Here is a 25,231-nt window from a genome sequence, read left to right on the forward strand (position 1 = left end):
AAGAAAAGTCTGAAACATTTGATAATTTCAAGATCTACAAGGAAATTTTGAGAATGAATCAAGGTTGGATATAAAATTCTTAAGATCATACAAAGGAGGAGAGTGTACATCATGTAGATTCCATATATTATTTGAAGAACATGGGATCTATAAGAATACATTTGCACTTAGGAGACTATAGAAAAATGGCATAGTAGAGAGAAAGAATATAATTATTCTAGATATAGCAAGGTCAATGATGCTTGAAATAAAGGTACCATAGATGCATTAGAGGGAATCAATCACTACTACAATGTATACACTTAACAAAGTTCAAATCAAATATGGTATTTGTAAGACTTCATATGACAAATGGTACAACCATGTACCTTTAATTGAGTATTTCAAAATATTTGGTAGTAAATGTTAAATCAAAAGGGATGATAAGCTAGGTAATTCTTATGTTAGAAGTGACGAAGGAATATTTCTCGGTTATTCTACAAAGAGTAAGGTATATAAATATTATACTTTTTGATTAAGAAAGTTAATTGAGAATGGTAATGTTAAATTTGATGAGAGATTTTAGACTTAGGAAATGATGTATTCTTATAGGTCAGATAATGAAGATAATCATGCTACAAATAATAATCATAATCAAGATCAAGAACCAAAATGATTATTTGAATTTGACAATGGAATATGAGTATGTATTGAAGAACCAAAGGAAACTCGTAGAAAATAGAGGTGTGTATCATTGAATCATTTTGAAGAGAAAATAATTGGTGATGCAAATCAAAGTTTGTTGAAATGATCAAAAGTAAGAAATGAATTATGCTTGATTTCACAAATAGAACTTAAGACTACTAATGAACCTTGTAAAGCTGAATATTATATTGAGAAAATGAAGATAGAGCTAGAATGTATTGAAAATAATAACACTTGTGAATTATTTCCTAGAACTAAGAATAAAAATGTTACAGGAACTAAATGGGTCTTTAGGAATAATATGAATGAGCTATTGGAAGTATATTGGGAAAGTAAGATACTAAGAGGGGGGTGAATCAAGATCTATAAAAACTTCTATCTCTTGAATCAAATCAAATGCATTCACCATTAACCCATCTTATATCAACACCATGAATCATATAACCATAAATAGAAATAGATCTAACTATCCATCACATCCATAAACATGGAAGTTATTATAAACACTTAATAGAAAAGATTTGATTACTCAAAAATCCTTCAAGGTGAAGCTAAAACTAGGGTGGGGATGACACCCACAAATCTTCACTACTATAGCAATAAAGTGTGTCTATTAAGGTTACAATGTTTGATCACTTCTAGTTATCTACCCTATGAGGGATCTTCCCTATTAAGAGCTTACAAGACCTATTCAGTCTACCTTGATTAAAGGATTTAAACTTACAACTAAGTAAGCACTTTGTTAGGATATTTGAATAGACTTGTTAGGACCACTCTATTAAGAGATTTATTGTGATTCACTTGCTAAAATGTATCAATACCTGATCATGCAGTTATCACTCTGACACTATATTAAAAATCTCCTCATTAAAATTTTGATATGATCTCCTATCTAATAAACTTTGTTCTATCATTCACTGCTAGGTTGCTCAACCTAATCTCTTCTTCTAATCTTTAAACATAGCCTCCTTTGCACATACACTTGTCTCTTCAATATTTCCTTCATCTCTCTCATTTTCCTCATTGATTTAGGGTTTGGACCCTCCTTAAATAACCATGTGGAGAAGGTTCTAGATCATAATCAATGATCTAGATTTCATCTTTTTTTCACTTAGTCCTAATTTTTTGATTGGTTATACTACCTACTTAGGGATTGATGACCTATGAAAAAATGCATAAACAACTCCTTAGTTTTACCCACAATCATTAAATCATGTATAAAAGTTAGCCAAAATGGTTTACATAAGTGTTTGTGTCATTCCAAACACATACCAAAATTGGTTTACTCGGCACTTAAAAACCATGATGCTTGGTCATAATGAATACTCATGTGTTACCTCAATTCTGAATGCTCAGCAATAACTATGTGACTCAACATGAAATAACTCTATTTATCTCATCATGAACTAACTTTTGAATTACTTGGCATAAACTTGTACTCGATATATACTATGGTGCTTAGCAACCTAAGACTTGCTTGGCTCAAAGTGAAATGTAAATAAGTCCAAAATCATTCAGCCTTCATTGGGTGGCTCGGTCATAGTGATGACCGACCAACTTTGTCTAGGAAATGACTAAGAATTTGACACTAATAGGAAACATGACTTGGAGATCAACAATCTCTCACTTTGACATTAGTGGAAAAAATACTTTTTCATGACTAATCATTTCATTCAAAATTTCAAAATAGCACTCCCCCTTAGACTATGACTCAGTCTTCATAAAGACTTCGATATATAAATCATATTTACAAGTCTTCAAAAAATGAGTAATACATTATATTGTAACATACCTTTGATCTTTATTAGATTTCCCTTTGTGACATATGCATGACCTTCTTATTCTCCTTGTGTGTGTGTATGTGTGTGTGTCTATGTGTCTATTTCTGTGTGTGTGTGTGTGTGTGTGTGTGTGTGTGTGTGTGTGTGTGTGTGTGTGTGTGTGTGTGTGTGTGCATTCCCCTTTGTTTTTGTCATTGATGGTTGTTGGGGTGAAGGGTTCAAACCATATTTGTCCAAAAATAGTTTTCGAATCTTTATAACCATAGAAAATGCATTATCCCAACTAGTTGTGAGAAATTCCAAAATTGAAATTGTAATCTCTAGTTGAGAAACTAATTCAACTAGGCCTTCTGTAGTAGAGAGATGGAAATATCAACTTGATATCTCCTTAGCTAATTATAGCATTCTTTGCATTACCTCCAAATGAGGCATCAACATGGATTAAATAGAAATTAATTTATCTCTCATGCGTCCATCTGTGGCTTGTAATTTAGCCAATCTCCCTTGGGAAAAATTTAATCTGTTAAAATGAATAGAGCTTCAACTTGAATCCATGCATAAAGAATGTCATATAGACTTTAGGTCTAGCTACACTTTCTCAATCTGATCTTGAATATCTTGTGTGAACCTTGGTACATCATACAAAATTTTATACAAAATTTTAATATTCTTGACAAGTTCCTCTATTTTAATATTCTTGACAAGTTCCTCTACATTGTTTACTAGGTGAGAAAGTCCAACTTGCCTTATAGAGATCTTGGTTAACACTAGTCTATCAAAAGTGTCTTCTCATTAATACCTTATATATAAAATTCATCAACAAAGATACCCTTGGTCTCATGTATTACTTACCTCTATTGGTGTTCCCTTTTCATTTCTTCTTGCTTTGTCTTTCTGGCCAATACATCTTACAAAATTTACATCTAGTCACAAGTCATATTGTCAAGATAAAATTTGGGAATTACTATTACCTCATCTAGTGTTACTATCTTTCTAGGTGACTTGACCTTCTTCTTCATTTTCTTTTCCTTTGGTGTGTTGGCGCTTGGCAATGTTATCTGTAATGGTGTCAGTTCAAGACTCAACTCAGCATCTCTTGGCCTATTGTAGAAATATTAATTGCAATGGTCTCCTTTTGAGTAGGTATCACCTTCTAATCAGGTGTAGTAGTTATCTCTATTTTAGATATTGTATAAGGCACTACACTCAGTAGTTGAACCAATGCTTGAATTGTCACTTTCTCTTTTGGTTCATGCAACTCCTGTGTCCTTTTTTGCACAACCTCATTTACTCCCTCAATGTGAGGTCCTAAGGCATCAATTGCAAATTTTTCTTTCTCTTGCTCTTCTCCTTCTTTCTCAATGACAAGATCTACCTTGGGCGATGGATGTAGAAGTGTGATTGTTGCCTTGCCATGTTCCTTGGCACTTACATCTTCTAGTCTCTTTTATTCAACTATGACTATTGAATGAACAGGTATTGAATCCATATTTGGTGCATTTTCAATCCTTGGATAATTATGAAACTAGATTGATGTACAGTAGAGGTGTATCTAAGGTTGCATTGATGAATGCTTCATTTTTAAGATCTTCCTCAGTCACTTGGTTTTTTTTCTCATGTGTGTTTTGAATAGTGACAACATATTTTTGTTCACTCTCCTCTACCTCTCTCCTTATTTCTTCCTCCAGATTGTCTAACTCATTATATCTTCCTTATTATCCAACTCAACTTCAATTTCTTCTTTCTCCTTTTCTTCTCCTATAGTTGAGGTTAACAGGCCAAATGTCTTCTTCCAAACTAATATGCTTTCTTGTACTACATCTTCAATTTTATTTTTCAAAATTTTATAAGCCCATATCTTGGGCACAAACTTCTTAGCATAATCCCTTTAGGATATAGACATATGTTTCTTCCCTAAATCTAGCATAGCCTGGGCTAATGTGGTTTCTCTTATTTGTCTTTCAATAGACAATGCCCATTTCAATTTTGTATCTATTTTATTATACATTCTTTAGGGATTTCCTTAACCAACTCTATAGGTGTATATTTAAACTTTATCATCATACCTAGAATTGCTTGCTTAACTTTTTCTTTATCAATTTTCTCTGAAGAATCATACTTAACATGTTTAATTAAACCTTACCTTTTCAATGTCTTGAGGATGTTGTCTAGGAACAATCTGAAATTTTCTCATGTTGTCTAATTCAGTTCTTTCTCCTTCATCCTCTTCATCATCAAGAATAACTACAAGTTTCCTCCTTGGTTTCTTCGTTAGACCTTGTTCAATCCCTTTAGTTTTTGGTTTCCTCTTTGATGGGGACTTTCCCTTACCTAGCTTTGTGATCTTTACTATCCCTTTCTTTGGCTCAACAACTACAAGGGATTTTGCCTTAGATCCTTTCCTGGTTATTCTTCTCTGAGGTGTAGAGGAGGGAAATGTGATTTCTTTCTTCAGATTCCTCTTGACCTTAGGATCTACAATCACTATGTTCTTTTGTTTTGGTGCCTGAGGCTCAAAACTACCAATTATTTTCCTTTTAAGTCATCTTCTTCATCCTCATCATTCTTCTCATCATCCCCTTTGCCTTTTATGATCTAAAAGGGTCCCTCTCCAAGTTTTCTTTCAAGGTCTCCAATCATTTTCTTTCTTTTCCTATCCATCTTGGGCACTTTTATTTGCATAAGCATATTGATCTTGGTAGTCTCATAGGTGTCAAATGGCTTGGCATTCTAATAAATTTCTTATCACAACAAATCTATCACTATTTCATATATCTCATCAACATTCACTTCATATTTCATTTGTCTTAGCCATGCAACCCTTGGTATAACAACTTGAGCATAGGTTTAGTCAGTATCCACCATGAAGAAAATGTGATTGCAGTAATGATCAACAACTAACTTGGGGATTCTCATTATGTTCTTCATTTTTCCTTTGAATGTATCAAAAGATCAATCTAAAAAAAATTCAAAGTTATCTTATAATAGCTTAATGTAACCATTGATTTTCTCGGTTACAAGTCTGAATTTATTCCACACAATATCTCCTATGGGAGGGAATGAAGTTTGTACATAAAATATTATGCACATCAACAATGGGCTAGAATTACATGAAGTGTTCTTAGCCTTCCTGATGGATCCAAGATTTTTTGCTAACAAGATCAACTATAGCTTGGCAAGATCATAGCTATGATCCTTCTTCACAATTTTGTAGCCGAAATCTACTACTACACATGGTACATTGTTCAGTCGACTTGAATGATAGAATTTGTGGGCAATCACTTAGACTACAAACTCAATAATAGGATCCTTAATTTCATCAATAAAAATTCCTCTACCATTCCATTTGGCCTTTATTTTTTCTTCTATCACATTTATGGTTGGGCATCGCACAGTCTTTACATGATCTAGGGTAGGGTACCCAATCACTTGATGTGTAATTGCCTTTGTTATCTTGACTAGCCCATTCTCCAACCACATCTTCATATCATGTACCCTACTCAAAATATTTTTTATCCATTTAACCTCAAAAACCTTGGGAAAAGCTAGGGCATGGGTAAGCCCTTTCTCGAAAACAACTCTATTCTCTTCTTTTAGGACTCCTTTTGCTCACAACTTCTCATAAGAATTTCTTAAATCAAAATCACTTATTTCTCCAATCTTACACATATAGCATTAATGCATGTTAGTACCATGATGACTTGGGGAGGAATGGATGATAATGCGATAGACATGTCTCCAGTTATTGCAATTTCAGGATATGCCTTAAATTTTGGTGGAGGGCATGTATTATTCCTCACAATTTGTGCATTTTTGTCTTTCAAAGCTTCATTTCTACTTTTGGATGTAGATGATGCCATAATGAACTAGAGTTTTTTAATAATACAACAATTTCATGAAATAAATGAGCTTAGTTCGCAAACATTGCTTATTTCTTATCGTAATTGTTGATGGCACACTGTTGAATCACACAAATTATTGCACAAATTGTTATGTTAATTGCCATTGTAGGTTCTCTAATTGCTAGGTGAGTAAAAACAATCAATAAAATTCACTATATAGCTTCAAATGGTCAAAATAGGTCTTTAATAAATACTTTGTACAATGGTAGGTGCAATAGACCTCGCTTGGCCTCAACATAAGAACTTGGTTTACATAATACCTTCCTTTCATCACTCGGTCAAGACCACAAATTTTTCACTATTACCATTTATACACTTGGTTTGGTCAACATATCAACTCAGTAAGTATGGGAGACTAGTTCACATAGTGATACTTGATCATTATAGACACTAATACTAATACTCAACATAAATTATGCATATGTATTCTTTACTTGATTCTTGCCTCAAATATGTCCTAATACATATTAACTTATGTAGATATAGACTATTAACATATCCTATGTTAGGAACTGGTCTATAATGTGACATTTAAATGTATAATTCCTTACATACTTTCCTTTCTTAGTTAGTAGTGTGATCACTTGATCCATTGGATTGGGTGATCTTAGCTTCACTGGTTCCACTAATGTCTACTTCTTCCTTCTTTCTCTAGGTTTGATTCATCTGGTTCTTTGTCATCTCAATAGTCTTTTCACCTTTTCTTTGTTCATTGATTGGTGTTAGTGCTTTGGTTTTGTATTTTTTTCTTACATGTCCAATCTTGTGACAACTATAACAAACTAAACTTGCAGTCATCCAACTCTTGGATTTTCCTCTAAAATTTTCTCTAATGTAGTTCTCTTTAATGTGACCATTCACCACACTAATGACAATTGTACCTTGTGTTATAATCTCAGTTGTGGAAGTTACCTTGTTTAGATGGATTTCCTTGATTCTTGGTTATCCAACTAGGTTTTTCCTTAGATCTACATTCTTGAGCTCTATGTCCATACTTTAGATAGTTGTAGTAATGCCCTTCAAATCTAGGTGAAATAGGTGTATTATTGGTCTTTGACTTGCATTCATGTGCTTGGTGTCCTTTCTTTTTACAATTAAAATAGTATCTATTGAGTTTTGGTTTAGGATTCTGCTCACCACTCTTGCTCCTACAAACATTTGTTGTATGTCCTAGTTTCCCATGGTGATGACATGTGGGTTTTCTGTGCTTTTGTTTTGCATTCCTTTGTTCTCCACTCTTTGATTATTCTCCTTCTTCATTTCAAGATAGGTACTTGTCATATCCTAGTCCAAAGGTGTCACCAGGTATTCTTGGTGTTCCCATCAATTCCTCAAAGTCTATCATAGCTTCATTGGGTTTATATATCCTCTCAATGAGTTCATTTTTATATCTTTACTCATTCCATAGATTTGCAATTTTCATGTCCTTTCTATTCAGTTCTTGATTTACAAGTAGCAATTGATTCACTGTATCCAGTTAATTTTTTTTCATTATTTAATTTTGCTTTTGGATTTGATTGTGTATTTTTTTTATCATCAACATTTTAAATCACACTCTCTAATCCATCGTTAGGGTGAAAGAAGGATGTAAGATGCATGAATCAGATGTTAGCTTCTACACATCAGATGTCCTTTCATCAAATCTAGTAGTCATTTGTCTCTTGTCAACTTCTGTCATTATTTTGTCTTCTTCAGCTTTCCATTTCAATTTAGTCACTTCACATAGTTTTACTGATTGGATTTCACGCTCTCTTTTCAATCCTTTAACCTCTTCACTTAGTATATTATTTCTCTCCAATAGGTCTTCTATTGTTGCATCACTTTCATTGGAATTATCATCATCAAGTAGTCCTTCGGTATCTTCTTCTTAATATAGAGTGTCATTCTATTGGATAGCCAATTCATTTTTTTTTTCAAGGATTTCTTTAACTCCTCTCTTGTTGCTTCAAGCTATTGTAGTATGATCTATATATCAAGCTTCTAAGTCTCAATGATCTTTCCCAACTTATAAGCCTACATCTCCAAGATCTTGACTCTCAAGTGGTTAGACTTCTTCTAAGAGAACAAAGATTTGATACCAATTGTTGGAAGTCTATTGGGAAAGTAAGATACTGAGAAGGTGGTGAATTAGGATCTATAAAAACTTCTATCTCTTGAAGAAAATCAAATGCATTCACCATTAACCCATCTCATATCAGCATCATGAATCATATAACCAAAAATAAAAATAGATCTAACAATCCATCACATCCATAAACATGAAAGTAAATGTAGACACATAACACAAAAGATTTGATTACCCAAAAACCCTCTAAGGTGAAGGTAAAATTGGGGTTGGGATGACACCCACAAATCTTCACTACTGAAACAATAAAGTGTGCATGTTAATGCTACAATTTTTATTGCTTCTAGTAATCTACCTTGTGAGAGATTTGCCTTGCTAACAGATCACAAGACTTATTCAGTCTACTTTGATTAAAAGATTTAAACTAGAAACTAAGTAAGAACTTTGTTAGGAGATTTGAATAGGCCTATTAGGACCACTCTTTTAAGATATTTAACCTAAGTCACTTGCTAAAATGTATTAGTATCTGATCCTTTAGTTAGCACTCTGATGCTAGATTATGGATCTCCTCTTTCCAATTCTGATCTGATCTCTAATAAACTCTTTTATGTCCTTCACTTCTAGGTTGTTCTCCCTGATCTTTTCTTCTAATCTTCAAACATAGCCTCCTTCGCACATACACTTGTATCTTCAATCTCTCCTTCATCTATCTCATTCTCCACATTAATTTAGGGTTTGGACCCTCCTTAAATAACCATTTGGAGAATGTTTTAGATCATAATCAATGATCCATATTTCTTCCTTTTGTCACTTAGTCCTTCCAACTTTCTAATTGGTTACATTTTCTTCATATGGATTGATGACATTTGACAAAATGTATAAAAAAATCCTTAGTTGACTCCACAATCATTAAATCATGTATAGAAGTTGGCCAAAATGGTTTGCATAAGTTTTTATGTCATTCCAAACACATATACCAAAATTGGTGTACTCGGCACTTGAAAACCCTTATGCTCAGTCATAACTAATACACATGCTATCCCTTGGCTTCTAAATGCTCAACACTATGTGACTCAGAATGAACTAACTCTATTTAGCTCAGCATTAACTGACTTCTAACTTACTCGACATCAATTGGCACTCAGTACATACTAGGGTACTCAGCAACCTAAGAATTTCTTAGCTCAAACTAAAATGTAAACAAGTCGATAATCATTTAGCCTTCATTGGGTGCCTCAGTCGCAATGATCAATGACCAACTTTACCTAGAAAATGATTGATCATTTGACACTAATAGGAAACATGACTTGAAGATCAAAATGAAGAAGGTGAAGTGGTGTTGGAGCACCCACATAAAATGCAGAATCTACAAAGTCCTAAGAACCTATAGGATAGGTTAGAGTTAACATCAAAGCATTTGGACCCATTTCTAAGGCCTAGTTCCAAGATTGGCATAATTATAAGCCCTTGGTCAACTATGGCCAAAGGTGGTCAAATGGCTTAAAATCCTAAGATATTTATGTTTTCATGTTTATAGCATGTTTTTATCCTAGTTGGATCATTTAGTTAAGGTTTGAACATATTTTGTTCACAAATTACAAAAGTTGCATAAAACGCAAAAATTGCTCAAAAGTTGTCAAGCAACTTTTAAGCAAAAATTACAAAAACTTATATTTTGATCCCCAAAGGCCAAAAATGGTTTTAAAAGCTATTTTTACCATTGGGGATTCCTACATAAGCCCTTTTAGGTGGGTGATAGGTATCATGATGTACTTTTGCATTCAAATCAATAAAAATAACTCAAATTTCCTGCCAACTTAATGGTGTAACAATGCGGACGTGTACAGACACACTAGGGTGTCTAATCTAAATTTTCAAAAAGGTGGATGAATTATCTTTCCAATGCACTTGGTTTGAGGTCTTGATCAATCCCCTAACTCAAGATATATGGATTTTTATAAAAGTCATTCATAAAAGTTGTCATACCCAGGGTTTCAATCAAAAATTGCCATATCTCAAGATTTCACCATGCGAATTTGATGTTCTCTAGTGAAATCCAAGTGTGGATTATGTACTTTAAGATGAATTTGGTCTCAATATTATATGTGCAGGTGGCCAATAGGAATTTGATGCCCTAGGCATGCAAGTCCCATGTGCATGCTCATAATGTTGATCAACATCTCCCATAACTCGCTCTAGAAGTGAATCTAGGTCTTGAAATCAGGTTTTCTATCTTTTTGTAATTTCCCATTCATGTTCCAATTATTGGTTTTAAGTTTGGACCTTTTCAAAGTATATCTCCTTTGTATTTGGAGACCTAATAGAGCTAATAGCCTAGGGAAGAAATTGGGAAAAACCTAATTTGTGTGTGACTTCCTCTCCTAGTGTTTGGGTATGTTTAGTAAAATCTAAAAGGGTACTTGAATATGTGATTTATCCATAAGGTTATGTGGAGATTTCTGAAGTTAAGTTAGATTTTCATGAAAAAGGGCTACAAGCCCAATATGGTGGATTTGTGAAGCAACCATATGATAAATGTTGCATAGTTTGGTTTTAACCATCATTCCACCTTATGTTAGACCTAAATAAACTACAAGTCCATCCTTGAGTCTTCCCTAATCTTATTTTTTGTTTTAGGGTCTTGTTCAAAAATTGTCAATATGTGCAAATTTGTGCAATTTGTGATAAGTTGTCTAGTTTGAAGGGTCTTCCTCGTGATTTGAACTTCCCTTTTTGGGAGACTGGTTGTGATAACCTAACATCCTATTTAAGCACTTGAGATTTTTGCTTAAGCACATTTGGAAAAGATAAAGGACACTTTTGTTTGGCATATCTTCAATGAAGGGGATATAAGTACTAGTTGCTAATCAAAGGACTACTCCACTAGGCTCCATTGCATCAAGTGGTTTTAGAGCCATGTCTCTTAGTGAAGAAGAAGAAATACCTGCCAGGGTAATAATGCAGAACTTTCAAACATCATGAGAGAACAAAGGGAAACTAATGTTGCTCTAACAAAGAGGTTGAAGGAACTTGAAAGAAAGTTGGATAAGAACAAATGGGCACAATCTAAAGAAGACCAAATGATGAGCCTAAAGACCTTGAGGAAGATGGTGAAGTGCCTTTAGAAAAAAGACCTCTAATGAATGCTTTCAAGTTCATGGAGAAGAGAACCATGGAGGGGAAGTTGGAACTTTCAACTTTAATGGCAAGATGAATGTTGTTGTGGCCTTGGATTGGATTGAGGCCCTAACGAGTTTCTTTGAATGTGAAGACATTCCAGAGAAATAGAGAGTAAAAATGGAAAAGTCCAAGGTGAAGGGGGCAGCCCTAACTTGGTGGAACTTCATCCAGACTGAAAGGGTGAGGAAAGGAAGAAGCGTGATTTCTTTTTGGGATAGAATGGTGGCACTAGTCATAGAAACCTATGTGCTTGAAGACTATGGGGTACAACTCCATAGGAGGAAGAAGAGTTTGAAACAAAAGGATCTTGATGGAAATTCCTATACAAAGGAGTTCCTAAAAATATGTTTGAAGACCAATATAGTGGAGGATGAGAAAGAAAAAATTGCAAGGTACATGAATGGCCTCAAGGTACCCACCCATGAGGAACTAAGCCTTCACACTCCCACTTCTATGAATAAGTGTTATCATTTAGCCATCAAAGTGGAAGAGAAATGGAAGAGGAGGTGGGACCAAAACAAAGAGAAGGAGAATAACAATAACAATAACTTCAAGGGCAAAAACAACTCTTGGAGAAAAGGGCAAAACAATGGTAGTAAAACTTATGATCAAAGCAAGGATCAAGGAGAATCTAATTCCAAAGGGAACTATAGAGGAAGAAAAACCTTTGGTAGAGGTAGAGGAAGAGGTAATGGCCCCATCAAATGCTATAACTACAATCAGTTAGGTCACCATGCAGGAAAGTGTCCTAAGAAGAGGATCAACAACCAAGGGGAGAGGAGAACTCAACTCATTGAAGAAGATCAACTTGACTATAGAGATCTTAAACTTGAGGAAGGTGCATGTTTGATGATAAGGCAAGCCTTCTTGCAAATACCTCAAATCCAAGAGCCACCCCAAAGGAAGAACTTATTCAGAACAAAGATCAAATGCCAAGGCAAGGTATATAGTTTGTTAATTGATTCTGGATCAACCAAAATTTTGTGTCCTCTAAAATGGTTGAGAAACTTAAGTTACCTAAGAAGCCCCATCCCTTCCCCTATCATGTCTCCTAGCTTACAAAAGGTCATAAAACCTTAGTAACTGAACAAGCTTGGGTAGAATTCTCTATTGCAGATTTTAAGGACAAAGTGTTTTATGATGTGGTTGAGATGGATGCCTCCCACATTCTCCTTGGTGGACCCTAGCAATATAATGTAGATACCACACACCATTTTAGGAAAAATACCTATTCCAAAACAAAGAATGGGGTAACCTTTACAATGAAACTAATGCCTAATCCTAAGGCAAAGTCTACTAAAGTCGCCATAGGAGAGAAGGAAACATTGAAAGCATTGAAAGAACCTGACTCCCAAGCATTCATACTAGTTTCTAAACCTAAGGAGAACATTAGTGCTAAGGATAAAGAACCTATTCCAAATGAAACCAAGGATATACTGCTCAAATACAATGATTTCATTACCTGTGACCTGCCCTTAAGCCTCCCTCCCATTAGAGATATCAGTCATCAGATTGACCTGATTCTTGGCTCCTCCCTACCTAACAAGGCACCCTACAAAATGACACTAGTACAACATGCAGAGATTGCAAAACAAGTCAATGATCTGCTACAGAAAGGATTGATTTAGAGAAGTCTAAGTCCTTGTGTAGTCCCATCTATCCTTGCTCCCAAAAATATGGAAAATGGAGGTTATGTACTAATAGCAGGGCAATAAATAAAATCACAATAAGACATGCCAAGAATTGAGGATCTATTGGATCAACTAGGAGGTGCTTACTATTTCACCAAAATTGACTTGAAGTCAAGCTACCATAAAATCAGGATCAAGCCAGGAGATGAATGGAGGACAACATTTAAAACTACTAAAGGTCTCTTTGAATGGTTGGTAATGCCTTTTAGGTTAAGTAATGCACCTAGTATATTTATAAGGCTTATGAATGAGATATTCAATGATTTCATAGGAAAATTTGTTGTCATGTATCTTGATGATAGACTAATATTTATTCATAGCAAAGAAGAACATCTTGATCATGTGGAACAGATCTTGAGGAGACTTCACCAGCACAAGTTGGTAATCAACTTGGAAAAATGCATTTTCATGAAGAAGGAACTTGTGTTCCTAGGCTTTGTCATTTCACAAGACACCCTTAAGATGGATTCTGAGAAGGTTGAAGCAATTGTTAACTAGCCTCCACAAAAGAACCAAGTTGATGTAAGGAGCTTCCACGGCCTTGCCACTTTCTATAGGAAATTCATTAAGAATTTCAGTCATGTGTGTGCTCCTATGCTAGACACCATCAAAGGAGGAAGGAAGAACAAGTTTGAATGGACAAAGGACGCTAATGATGTCTTTTAGTATTTGAAAAAAAAAGTTTCTCAATACCCTATATTGGTGCTTCTTGACTTCAACAAAGTCTTCACTATTGAGACTAATGCAAGCATGGCCATAGATGCAGTCCTAAGCCAAGAGGGCAAACCGGTAGCATTCTTTTTAGAAAAACTGAATGAAGCAAAGAAGAAGTACTCTACATATGACCTAGAGTTCTATGCTATGGTACAAGCCCTAAAGAAATAGAGACACTACTTATTCCCTAAGGAATTTGTGGCTTATACTAATAATCATGCATTTAGTTTTCTAAATTCTCAGGAAAAGTTATCAGTTACACATCTCAAATGGATGGAGCAACTACAAGCATATGCTTTCAATATCAAACATAAGAAGGGTATAGAAAACAAATTGGTTGATGCCCTTAGTAGAAGAGTGGGATTAGTTGAAGAAGTTCAACTCCAGAGTATGGGCATAGACTGACTAAAGCATTTGTATGTAGGTTATCCATATTTTGGAGAAGCCTTTGAAGTATGCACAAAAATGGTAGGCAAGTACCATACTAATTTTTCTAAACATTTGATTCAGAATGGACTCCTATTCAAGGGGGGCCAACTATGCATTCCTAAGTGTTCCATGAGGACAAACATTATAAGGAAGAAGCATTTTGGTGGCTTAGGTGGTCATTTTGGAATAGACAAAATAGTAGAAATGGTAAAGAGTTATTTTTTGCCAAAGATGGGAAATGATATCAAGAAGTTCATTGAAACATGTACTATTTGCCAACAAGCCAAAGGAGTATCTACACAGCAAGGATTATATCAACCTTTACCAATTCCCACAAGGCCTTAGAAATCCATTTCAATGGATTTTGTAATGGGTCTGCATAGAACAAAACAAGGATTTGATAGGGTGTTTGTCATAGTAGATAGATTCAGCAAGATGGTCCACTTTGTACCATGCAAGAGCACTAATGATGCATCTCACATTGCACATCTCTTCTTTAAAGAAGTAATTAGAATCCATGCCCTACCCCAAACCATTATATCAAAGAGGGATGTAAAGTTTCAAGGGCATTTTTTGAGGATTCTCTTAAAGAAACTTGGAACCAATCTGACCTATAGCTCTACCTATCACGCACAAACTGATGGGTAGACTAGGGTGGTGAATAGGTCACTAGAAAACCTCCTAAAATGCCTAACTAAGCAACATGCTCAAAGTTGGGATTTTCTCTTACCCCAAGCATGATTTTCCTTCAATGACTCCATGAACAAGTCTATTGGAAAAACTCCTTTCCAAGCAGTATATGGCCTTTATCCGAAAGGTCCTTTGGATTTGGTTGAGTTACCATCAGATTTCAAGGTCAGTGCACAAGGAGAGGAACTTGCAAAGCTCATCACCAAGGTGCAGCATGAAGTAAAAGAAGCATTGCATAAATCTACCATGAAATACAAAGAACAAGCAGACAAGAGAAGAAGGGAAGCCCATTTCAAAATTGGAGACAAGGTATGGGCATTCATGAGGAAAGAGAGACTACCTAAGGGTAGGTATACAAAACTTCACATGAAGAAGGTTGGACCATGACCCATACTCAACAAAATGGGTGAAAATGCCTATGAGATATCTCTTCCCCCTACCTTGCAGATTTCTCCACTTTTCAATGTTGCAAATCTCATTCCTTATAAAGGTTTAACAGGTTCAACAAGTGAACAAGGTCAGCAGACTGAAATGGATGAAGACTATGTTACTAACCCCCCTCAAAGAAAACCAATTGAGTTGGAGGCAATATTGGATACCAAGTTGCTGAAACAAACAAGGCATAACAAATGCATGCAACATCTAGTGAAATAGAAAGGACTCCCTAACATTGATGCAACTTGGATAACGGAGGATCAAATCAAGCAACATGGCACCTCTGTGGAGAAATTAACCTCAAGTAGGAACTTGAGTTCAAAAAGTCAAGGGGAGTATGGTGCAAAAGCACCCACATCAAATGAGGAATCTAAAAAGTCCTAAGAATCTATAGGATAGCTTAGAGTTAACATCTAAGCATTTGGACCCATTTGTAAGGCCTAGTTCCAAGATTAGTGTAATTATAAGCCCTTGGTCAACTATGGTCAAAAGTGGTCAAATGGCTTAAAATCTTAGGATATTTCATGTTTTCATGTTTCTAGCATGTTTTGATCATAGTTGGATCATTTAGTTAAGGTTTGAACATATTTTGTTCACAATTTGGAAAAGTTGCATAAAATGCAAAAATTGCTCAAAAGTTGCCAAGCAACTTTTAAGCAAAAATTGCAAAAACTTGTATTTTGATCCCCAATGGCCAAAAATGGTTTAAAAAGTTTTTGTGACTATTGTGGATACCTACATAAGCCCTTTCAGGCAGGTGGTAGGTATCATGATGTACTTTTGAATTCAAATCAATAAAAATAACTCAGATTTCTTGCCAAATTGATGGTGTAACAATGTGTATGGACTTGTACGGACACATCAAGGTGTCCAACCAACATTTTCAAAAAGGTGGATTTATCATCTTTCTAATGCACTTAGTTTGAGGTCTTGATCAATCTCTTAACTCAAGATATTTGGATTTTTGTAAAAGTTGTCATACCTACGGTTTCAATAAGAAATTTTCATATCTCGGGATTTCACCATGGGAATTTGATGGCCTCTAGTGAAATCCAAGTGTGGACTATGTACTTCAAGATGCATTCGGTCTCAAGCTTGTATGTGCAGGTGGCCAATAGGATTATGATGTCCCAGGCATGCAAGTCCCATGTGTATGCTCATAACGTTGATTAGCATCTCCCATAACTCACTTCAGAAGTGAATCTAGGTCTTGAAATCAGGTTTTCTATCTTTTTGTACTTTCCCATTCATGTTCCAATCATTGTTTTCAAGTTTGGTCCTTTTCAAAGTATATCTCCTTTGTATTTGGAGACCTAATAGGGTTAATTGCCTAGGGAAGAAATTGGGAAAAACCTAATTTGTGTGTGACTTCCTGTCCTAGTGTTTGGGTATGTTTAGTAAAACCCAAAAGGGTACTTGAATATGTGATTTATCCATAAGGTTATGTGGAGATTGCTGAAGCTAAGTTAGATTTTCATGAAATAGGGCTACAAGCCTAATATGGTGGATTTGTGAAGCAACCATATGATAAATGTTGCATAGTTTGGTTTGAACCATCAATCCACCTTATGTTAGACCTAAATAGACTATGAGTCCATCCTTGAGTCTTCCCTAATCTTATTTTGTGTTTTGGGGTCTTGTCAAAAATTGTCAATGTGTGCAAATTTGGGCAATTTGTGATAAGTTGTCTAGTTTGAAGGGTCTTCCTTGTGATTGGGATTTCCTTGTTTGGGAGATTGGTTGTGATAACCTAACATCCTATTTGAGCACTTATGATTGGTGCCTAAGCACATTTGGACAGGATAAAGGACACTTTTGTTTGGCATATCTTTAGTGAAGGGGTTCTAAGGACTAGTTGCTAATCAAAGGACTACTCCACCAGGCTCCATTGCATCATCAAGTTATAAGGAACATTAAAAGACTTGTTTGTAAAGGTTACTCACAGCAAGAATGTATTTATTTTGATGAGACTTTGCATCTATTGCTAGACTAGTGGTTGTTAGATTGTTTCTTGATTATGCATCTTATAAAGACTTCAAGGTTTATCATAGGGATGTCAAATATGCAATTTTGAATGGCAAACTTGAGGAAGAAGTTTTTATAGAACAACCTAATAGATTTTCCTTGACTAGTCACGAAGATATGGTATGCAAGTTGAAGAAAACATCAAGGGCACAGTAGGCTAGGTTGGATAGGTATTTGTTACATCTTGGTTTTAAAAAGGAAGGGTAGGCTCTAATCTATATCTAAGGGCTATTCAGATGGTATCTTAATCATTGAGGTATTTATTAATGATATTATATTTGGAGGAAATGATGCAATGAGTAACAAGCTTGCTAATAAAATGAAAGATAATTTTTAGATGTCTATGATAAGGGAAATGAAATTTTTCCTTAGATTACAAATTATACAAAGTAAGAATGGAATTTTCATATCTCACAATAAATATCTTAAGTATTTATTAAAGAAGTTTAGAATGGAAGATTGTATGCTAGTAGGAACTCCTATGATTACATTTTGCAAGCTAACCACTACTAATGAATCACAAGATACTTTTCAATTAAGATGTGGATCAATGATTGGCGGTTCACAATATTTAACTCATACAAGGCTAGATATATCCAGCACATTTGGACTTGTTGTAAGATTTCCAATGGAACCTAAAGAAACTCATCGCACAACTATGAAAAGAATCTTTAGATATTCAAATGGAAGAATTGGTTATGTTGATGGTATGATAGAACTAATGATTTTACTTTGCATGCTTTTATTGATTTTGATTGGGCAAGTAGTGTGGATGACAAAAAAACACACAAGTGGTGGAGCCTTCTTTCTTAGAAGAAAACTTGTTTCTGGGTTAAGTAAGAAATAGGATTGCATATGTCAATTTATTGTTGAATTAGAGTATGTTGTTGCTGCTATTAATTTTGCTTGGATTGTTTGGATGAAACAAAAATTGAAAGACATTGGCATTATCTTTAAAGATCCTATTGTTATTTACTGTGATTAAACAAGTATAGTTAATTTATCAAAGAATCTTGTATCACACTAAAAAATGAAGCACATAGAGAGAGAGAGAGAGAGAGAGAGAGAGAGAGAGAGAGAGAGAGAGAGAGAGCGATGTTCAAAAGGAAGTAAAGCTAGAATATGTAAGTACAAAGGAGCACATAGCATTTCACAAAGTCATTGCCTAAGGAGACCTTTGATTGTCTTAGAGGTATGCTTGGGGTAATGGTCTTGCCTCGCGATAACTAAATGATGTAGGAATGCATCTGTCTAGTGTTATTAAAGCATTATTATATAGTTCGACTTGATGCTTGGTGTTACTCTTAAGGGAGATAGTCATAGTGGTCAGAGCTAAGTATAAGAGCACCATCAGTTAGTATCATAGAAGATTTGGTGAACTGAGCACTTGGTATATAGCAATGAGGCACTTGATTTGATAATGATAAGGTTATTGGATGCACCTAATCAAGAGGTAAGTTGATTGGATCTAAGGAATTGGATAGGGGGAGTACAATATTTCATCAAAGGTTAGAAATATTTTGTACTTTGGTGCCATTTGTCATTGTTGTCAAAGCGGGAGAGTGTTATGTGAAAAATCTCCCATTGTTGAGGAGTGACATTGGGGATATTCAAAGAGTTGTATTGAGATGGTACTTTTGGATTGATGGTTTTTCATACATATGTTGTCATTAATGCCAGAGTGGGAGATTGTTAGTTATTGATTGGAATTGTTGTTGTTTGGGATGTTGGCATTTAGGTTTTGTCATTGATGTCAACATTTGTATCAGTTATGTGTTGGTTGAGTGGACTCTATGATAATTCCGTATGCACTTCAATGGAACTATAAAATGGCAATTAAGTTGTCATCAATCAATTCACTCTTGAAGGTCAAGTCTCCCAATAGGGATTGTTTTATACTAGTGCATTATATTGTGGGTACAATGAGGTTTTTTCCTTAATAGGGTTTTCCTTGAGAACAAAAATCTTGTGTCTTACAGTGTTGGTTTACATCTTGTTTATCTTATTTTGCACTACTATATTCTTCTTTGGTGATTTGGTTGAAAAGTATAAAGTAATATAACACACAACTGATTCAACCCCCTCAGTTGAGTTCAGTGGATTGTGATTCCTAAGATTCTATACTCCCAAACCTCAACCATAAACGTAAATATTATCAAACCTTGACCCTAAAAGCTATATGCTCAACCCTCAACCTGTAACACTTGATCTAGGAAGATATACATATCTTAAAAGATACTAAGAGGGGACAAGGGAAGGGGGATGTAGTTATCTATTTGTCCTAAGTAGTAGAATGGTATATCCAACCCTATTTATAGACCACCCAATGCTTCCAAGCTCCACACAAACATGTTGCTCCAACTTTTGTCTTTTATTGCAGCTTTAACTCTATGCCTCTTATATTCTACACATGACTATTGCTGATTTCAACAATAACAATTAATGCAAACATAACTAAGAAATTACATGCAAGTTCAATGACGATGTATTTGTGTAAGTACACGATGATGACAAAATGTAATTCCAAAGTTCATGTTGTATCCTCATTATACAAATTTATGCTCACTCCACATTTATTTCTGAAACATAATTCATATCTATGTACTTCATGTATATTTACTCAATTGTGGCGCATTTATTGGCTCTTACCTAGCATCCATCATTTATTTATCTCCTCGAACAACTACAGACCGCTTAAACATCACATTAAGATGATTCTTAGGCTAAAAGTGTTGTCAAAGTTGACTTATTTGTCCAAACTTAATTTCTTCCTTAGTGTGTGATGTTTAAGGGTGGTCGAACAACTATTCCTCCACTGCTCCACAGTCAACAGCATCTTGTCACTTAGACTAATCTCTATGACACGACCTTAGTCCATTGAGTTTGAAGCATCAATACTCAGTCTATCTATAATTTTAGTTAGTTGCAAAGGCAGCCACATTCAAAAGTGAATGAAGTGACCATCTCATTCAACCTGATCAATAGCTTTTTGTCATAATCGTCATGATTTTTTCCTCAGTCTGTATTAGGTATTCATAATAAAATGCGTCCCTCATTTTTACAAATACAGCAATCCTTTGTACATAGTCATTTGCAAGAAATTTATGGCTTTTAATGAGGATGGATATGTGTTTAAATCTTATACTAAAGTATTTGTCAATCGCTGCTTTATCCCACCCTAAAAATCTTTTCAAACTGCATATTCTTGAAATGGTAATAATAATTTGTAACTTCAATGCAACGATTTCCAAGATGAACCTGGTGAAATAGAATAGACTACTCCCTTATAACTGATGTGTCAACAGGGTAGATATTTCAATCATTTCTCTATCAACATGAACCTCGAACGTCACAATCAATCAAGGTATTTTTTAGTGGCTAATATTCGCTAATTGGCTAATTTTAAGAAATTTTGGCTAATAATCTAGTTCTTAAAAATATTGAAAATCGCCACTTTTTTATTAAATTTAGTTATAAAAAATATTCAAATAGTTAAAATTCACCAATTAACAATAGAAATTATTTTTATTTTTCAAAATAATGTAAGATTCACCAATATTTATTTTATATCTCTTTTTCGAAGAGGTTGCTTAAAGTTTACCTTGCAATCTAACTCTTGACAAGTCAAGTTTCAGATTCTTAAAGTGAACTTTTTTAAAAAAGTACAAAGTCCTTGAGTGCAAACAACAATAAGATTGAAACAGCACTAAGAGAGCTCAAGGAAGCATGAAAGTGATGAAGACGCCAAGAATTGGACATGGCCAAACCCAATGTGTATGAAACTCCAGAAAAGTGAGGATTTCATCCTCGTATCGCCGTCTGCTTGGTGGTTATAGATGTTTATTACTTAACTAGAAACCTTCACGGACACCTTACACAGTGATGTTAAAGCCAAACACCAAAACAGAAACGCAACTACTTCTATCCTTCCTGGTTACAACACACCCAAGACCACTTGAATGTTGTAAAAACGCTCAATTAGTGTCACAATAAAGTTATAAACTGAACGAAACCCCTTCTACATGTTTATCTAAATGCCTTAGAAAACCCCAACAGAGAGAGATATAAATGCAAAACTCTCTTGGCCACAATGATGCTGCTTTGTCTTATATGCAATGTGTTCAAGTGCGGTGGAGCATATCATCTATGCCCTGTTTCAACAATGATAGGTTCAACTATGATCAACCCGTCAGAGATTCCTGGTTTAGTAATGATGCGTCTCCGGATTCCTTAAATGATCTCTGTTCTTATATCTGCCCACGTGTCTCCATGTTGTTTGATTGTTTGCCTCATGAAAATGGGTTTCTTTTTATGTCCCGTCGTTTAGAAGCTCTCAACATAGTGACTAAGTGGGGCTGTAAGTCCCTCTTAACCAACTTGACTAATCCATTGCAGACCTGTAATACTTACTGGCTTTATTTTCATGAAAGCTTATCTTCGTTCAATTTTTTACTCTTTGTGCATCAACATTGGTACCATATAAAATATCCCTCGGAATAATTGATACCGCTTACATGAAGGAATAACCGGTATTCCTCGGAACAATAGATAAACCTTACTCTTCCAGATGAACCTGGTATAAGTATGGTAGAATAACAACAAATATTAACTCGCTGTTATTATACACAGGTTTTATCATAAGCGAATCGAAAGGTTTCACTGACAAGAATTTCCCTCAAAACAGTCTCGGAGATGAACTTCCTAGCGTAGTGTCAGTTTTCCCATAAACAAAAGTATCGGTGATCCTAGTAGGCATCGAAGGGAGCATATTTAAAGGTCCAAAAGAAGTAGCCAGTTCGACATTAGCATATGCAAGGTAGCATTCCAGATTTATTTTGGTTCTCTGCCACATCAAGCCACTCCATGTTGATCTCAGATATATTGCTTTTATCTCTCTGCTAGGATGAAGCTTCTTACATTGATTGAATTTCCTGCAACTTTAGGTGTGATCAGTCTCCTACAACAAATGCATGCACTTTGTTATTGATCTCAATCCAGCTACATCCTGGCAGTTTTTTCACTCCTCTGTCATTCATCATTTTCCTAACTTGTTCTACTTTGTTCCAGCTGCCTGTTGTTGCATAGATATTTGATAGCAAGACATAATGTGAAGGATTTTTAGAATCTGCCTTAAAGAGATGGTCTGCCACTAGTTCACCTAGTTCAATGTCTCTATGGATTCTGCAGCCACCAAGTAAAGAACTCCATACAGCAGCATCAGGTTTTATTGGCATTTTATTGATAAAGTCATATGCCTTATCCAAGCGTCCACTGCGGCAAAGGAGGTCAACCATACAGCAATAATGCTTTACACCAGGGGTGACGTGGTAATCCTCACTCATGCAATTAAAGTATTTCCATCCATCATCCACCAGGCCTGCGTGGCAGCATGCCAATAACACACCGACAAAAGTAATACTATTTGGCTTCAAGTTGAGTTGTAGCATTATATTGAAAAGTTTGAGAGCCTCCATAGCATTTCCATGCATTGCATATCCTACAATTATAGCAGACCAGGAGACCACGTCTCTTGGAGACACTTCATCAAATATCTTGCGAGCAGCAGGAATATTCCCACATTTGGCATACATGTCTACAAGAGAACTCGCTACGAAGGCGTCAGACATCAATCCACTGCTCAAAACAACTTTATGGAGTTTCCTGCCTAGTTGGAGAGCTGCCAAGTTGGCAAGTGCTGGGAGAACGCTGATAACTGTAACCAAATCAGGCTTCAATCCAGTCAGTTGCATTTGCTGATAAATTTCAACAGTTCTATCAAAATATCCATTCTGTAAATATCCTCCAATTAATGAATTCCATGACTCGACATTTCGTTCCGTCATTTGCTCAAAAAGTTTCAGGGACTCGTCAATTAGGCCATTGTGTGCATATCCTGCAATCATGACATTCCATAATTCAATATTTTGCACAGGCATTTCGTCAAACACTGTTCGTGCATAGCGCACACCACCACATTTAGCATACATATCAATAAGTGAACTCCAAACGAGGGCATTGGACTGAATCCTACTATTAATTATAACTCCATGAATCTCTTTGCCATATTCCAGAATTGCCAAATTAGCGCATGCCGAAAGAACAGAAACGACGGTAAACCGATCAGGTTGAAACCTTCCTAGCTTCATTTGCTTGAAGAGATTCAAAGCCTTAACTTCATGGCCTTGCCTGACATAAGCTGCAATCATGGTATTCCATGAGACAACATTTCTCTTGGGCATTTTATTGAAAAAATCAAAAGCCACATCAAGAAAACCATTATCTGTATATCCAGCGAGCATAGCATTCCAAGAAACTACATCTCTCTCAGGCATCCTCTGGAAAAGCTCCAGCGCTTTCTCTAAGCGTCCATGTTGTCCATATCCTGCGATCATCACATTCCAAGAAACCAGATCTCTCCTAGGCATATTTTCAAAAAGCATCAGAGCTTCATCGACATAACCATTCCGAGCATACCCAGCAATCATACTAGTCCAAGACACCACATTTCGTTGAGGCATTCTGTCAAACACATCACGAGCATCGCGTAGACTCCTGCACTTCACATACATATCAATAAGAGCACTCTCCACAAAGACATTGACCACAAACCCGCTTCTTTTAATCTCTTCATGCAACTCCTTGCCCTGTTGTAGATTTTTCATTGAACTACATGCCGATACAACGCTGGTTAATGTGAACTCATCAGGTTGACACCCTGTTGATTTCATTTGACTATAAAGGTTGAGTGCCACTTCCCCGAACCCCGCTTTTGCATAAGCTGAAATAATTGCAGTCCATGACACTACATTTCGCTCAAGCATTTTGTCAAACATTGCGCGTGCATCCACCAGATTTCCGCATTTGGCATACATAATCACAAGCTTGTTATCTAAATGAACATGATAAGGAAATCTTGCCTGTAAGATGCGCGCATGGAATAATTTTCCCTCTAGCAAAGCCTTTGTGTAAGCGCAACATTGCAGTAGAGATATATAATCTGAGATGTCTGGAGTAACTCTCTGAAGGTCCATGGACTTCAAAACGTTAATGGCTTCTTTCAATTGGCCCAGTTCACAAAGAGTAGGTATGTCTCCATTATTCCTCTTCTTCGAATCGCATACTGCAAGTGAATTGATATTAGCCTTGGCATTGGTTGCCACAGTTGAGATGACAATGGGAGAAATGAGAAACATCTTCTTAACCATTTGACTCGTGCTTCATCGCGGCTTCCGCCTGAATAAGAACTACATAAGTTCGGTGTATCATTCAATGCATATTGTTTCTTATTTGCATTCATTCTCAGTCACTAGGGCGCGGATCTTGATCTTCCAATTTAGTTGGAACTAATTTTGTGGGCGTTTCTACTCAAATATACATTTTTCAAAGTGATCTAGGAAAAATCAAGGTTTAAATTTAAAGCGTTTCTACTCAAATATACATTTTTCAAAGTGATCTAGGAAAAATTAAGGTCTAAATTTAAATCATTTAGTGCAGAAATTGAAAATGAAAGAATTGTAAAGATCATATTTTCTATAAATTTTAAATATATATATATATATATATATATATATATATATATATATATATATATATATATATATATATATATATATATATATATATATGTCTTAGTTG

At 35.4% G+C, this 25,231-nt stretch overlaps 1 pseudogene across 1 annotated transcript; it reads right to left on the reverse strand.

The window, feature by feature from the left end:
- Positions 1-21,198: 21,198 nt before the first annotated feature.
- On the reverse strand, positions 21,199-24,921 carry LOC149561570 (pentatricopeptide repeat-containing protein At2g13600 pseudogene; annotated as a pseudogene). Its single transcript, XR_016363827.1, has one exon. The product of XR_016363827.1 is annotated as a pentatricopeptide repeat-containing protein At2g13600 pseudogene (transcript).
- Positions 24,922-25,231: the final 310 nt, after the last annotated feature.

The sequence above is a fragment of the Cupressus sempervirens genome, chromosome 4, assembly GCF_028749045.1.
Source record: "Cupressus sempervirens isolate cs-2001-9-10 chromosome 4, ASM2874904v1, whole genome shotgun sequence".
In the NCBI taxonomy this organism is placed as follows: Eukaryota; Viridiplantae; Streptophyta; class Pinopsida; order Cupressales; family Cupressaceae; genus Cupressus; species Cupressus sempervirens.